Source organism: Lissotriton vulgaris, unplaced genomic scaffold (assembly GCF_964263255.1).
Source record: "Lissotriton vulgaris unplaced genomic scaffold, aLisVul1.2 SCAFFOLD_11583, whole genome shotgun sequence".
NCBI classification, from domain to species: domain Eukaryota; kingdom Metazoa; phylum Chordata; class Amphibia; order Caudata; family Salamandridae; genus Lissotriton; species Lissotriton vulgaris.
Genome location: NW_028252210.1, coordinates 6,891 through 10,335, shown reverse-complemented (window position 1 = coordinate 10,335; position 3,445 = coordinate 6,891).

Here is a 3,445-nt window from a genome sequence, read left to right as displayed (position 1 = left end):
AATGCATCCAATAATTATCAGATGCATTAAATAACTCAACCGTTGCTAGATTTCAGCAGGGCAAGCCTGTCCAAATTTAATGGGGGAAAACACCAAAATCTGCATGATATTCCCCACAAACTCATAATAGGTGGTATTTATTGCACCTAATATATAATGTATCACGTAGTATCAGTATTTAACAGGTGTGATAAATAGCATCTAAGCTCTTAATCAGGGCCCAAGTCTCCGGCTCTTGCACCAGCAGAATCAGCCCTCAGTGCAGAGGCTGCTCGAGAGACCAGAGCACCATACAGAGGAGAGAAAGAGCTCGAGAGGATACAGAGCCCCTCGGAGGGGACTACGATAAGGGGTAACAAGTCCCACCTCAGAGCCAGGACAGTGATAACAAGTCCCAGTAGAAAAGAACGCCCTCTGCGCCCTCTGGAACCACACTGAGACCCTGAGAGGGAGGGAGTGTGACCATGAAAACAGGCTCCCTATGAGAGGAGGTAAAGCTACTATCCCAGCACAGAAAGTGGAGGCAGGCCCCTGAGAGCAGAAGAGGAATACAAAAGAGAAACTCCATGAGATTTGATTTTTAGAAAGCGTGGACTAATGCCCGAAGGCGTCTAGGCGCTACAGCCTGAAATACACTGAAAGAAACAAGAATAATGAAGAGAACCGCTGATAAAAACTGACTACAGAGTGAAAAGCCAGGTCTAAAGGGACTTCCTGAAAGGTAGCACTTCTGAAGAGATCCTCAGGTGGGTGAGTAAAGTGTTCCATACACAGCAGTTTGCCTACAACCCCAAAGGGCCGGCCGCTAATAAATGAACATTGGTAGTCATGCATAAAGTAAGTCCACATTGTAGTCATGCTGCTACTGGCAAAAGGTGCATCATACGATCGAGTGAAAGGTGTATAGGCAATATCATGTTGCAAATCAAATAAGGTTTTGTTTTTTTGTTTTTTATGAAAATAACAAAAATAACAATCAGGAAATCACAATGCGGTCATCTAGAAGTAGTAGTGCAGTTAAGCTGTATGAAAGATTCACATGACAGTATGTGTTGCTATCTGTTATCAGGAATCTCAAGCCAAAGTGAAGGAAGGCTATATCCCTACACCCATTCGCATCTGTGTGGTAGTGCCTATCCCCCCTCTCACCCCTTAACCTACCCCCCCTCATCATCCGACTCTAACTGGTCATCCTCTGGCAGAGGGTCACAAATTTCACCGCGGTACATATTCCATGGGGACCATATCTTATTCCACTTTCCCGGGCATGCACGGCTTAAGTATACTGCTCTCTCTGTTACCATTATCTTGTCCATATTCATGCACCACTGCGACTTCGTCGGTAGTTCTGCCGCCCCCCAACGCTGAGCAATATCTCTCTTAGCCACAATCATGCCTAACGTCACCCAGAGTTGGCCATGTCTGGACAAGTCAGTTGGTCCCCACACATTTAAGAGACAGCGCCTCGGTTCTGGAAGGAGCGAGGTCTCTAGAGTCTGTGACACAGTGCGTAGTATTTGCCTCCAGTAATTCTGTATGCGCGGGCAGTCCCAGAGCGTGTGGAAAAAGGAACCCTCCTCCCCACAGCCACGGAGACAGAAAGGATGTTGTATTCTGTGGATGCGATGCAAAAGTGTTCTCGTATAATATACTCGGTGTAGGACCTTAAGCTGCACAAGTCTCAGCCTGGCTGAGATGCCAACCTCTTTTGGTGACGCCAATGCCTCATTCCATTCGTGGTCATCCATGACGTCCACTTCCCCTTCCCATCTTTCCTTTAGGGGGGCCAGCGGGTCAGGCAAGTTATTCAGGAGTTTACGATAAGTCAATGATGTTGCTCTTTCTATCATAAAGTCAGTTAGGAGGCGATCCTCCAGTGGGGAGGACTCTGGTAGAGTCGACCCAGAGGGGATGGCTGCAAGCAGAGCATGGCGTATCTGAACGTAACGGTATGATTCATGTGGCCCCAGATCGTACAATTCCCTCAGGCGGTTGAATGAGATGACTTCACCCCGCTCCCACATGTCGCCCACCGTGGATATTCCGATGGAATCCCAGTGAGAGAAGCCCCTACTGTATCTCAGGTTTCCCAAGGCACGTGTGTCCCAGAGTGGGGTGAGTTTGGTAATTTTCCCCTTCAAGCCCAGCGCGGCCAGCGCCACATGCCACAACAACGCAGTAAGTTTGGTAGGCCCCGTTAATGTTCTTACTTTACGTCGGTCATAGAGTGGGGCAAGCATGTTGTTGATGCCCAGTTGTGCCCTATCTGCCTGGAAAGCTGGATCAGACTGTGAGGCATGTATCCACTGGTAATGGGCTTGAGATGCGCCGCCCAGTAATATAGGCGAAGATTCAGCAACGCAATACCACCATCATACCAGCCCCTGTGTAGCTTGGCTTGCGCTATGCGCGCCGGGCGATTGCTCCACAGCAGACCAGAGACAACTGCCGCTACCTTTTTAAAATACCCCGGCGCCACCGGAAAAGGCGTGTTGTCTAGTATATACAGAAAGCGGGGCAAGGACATCATTTTATACAACGCTGCTTTTCCCAGCATTGTTAATGGTAACCCTGCCCAGAATTCGACATCTTGCTTAAGACCTTCCAGTGGTGGCGCCAAATTTAATTGCATATATTCCAGTGGGTCCCGTGTGACATGGACCCACAAGCCACAGGTACTTGAAAGAGGAGCCAGCTAACCTTAGGGGACAGTCGGGTCCGAGCGTCCGGACCTGGCCTGTCAGAACATACAGCTCCGATTTGTTCCAATTAATCGTGTAACCAGAAATTTTGCCATGCCCGTCACATAGATTCAAAAGAGCCGGCACGCCTTGCTCGGGGTCTGTTAAGTACACCAGCATGTCGTCAGCGTAGAGGGACAGCCGGTCTTCCCAACCCTCCTTCCAGTGTATCCCTTTAAGTAAGGGTGTTTGCCTTATTAGATTAGCTAGTGGCTCTAAGGCTAGCGCGAAAAGCAAAGGAGATAGGGGCAGCCTTGTCGGGTGCCTCTCCCTAGCGAAAATGTACGAGAAATGTGGCCATTCGCCACTACATGTGCCATCGGTTTCGTATATAGAAGCCTAATCCACGATATAAATTTAGAGCCGAAGCCCATACAGGACAACACCTCGAAGAACCCTGCAAAGATTTAGTGCCGTGTTCCTATGGGGCATAAATCCGGATTGATCTGGATGGACAAGATCAGGCAGATGTGCCATCAACCGGTTAGCCAGGAGTTTAGCCAGGATTTTACCTTCTGCGTTTAATAAGGAGATGGGGCGATACGAGGAACACTCTTCTTGTGGCTTCCCAGGTTTGGGTATTGCTACTATAGTAGCCGTTCTCTGATCGAGTGGAAGCACACCCTTCTCTCGGCACTCCTCATACATTTTGAGCAAGTATGTACTGAGCTCCTCGGACTGGGACTGGTACCATTCCACGGGAA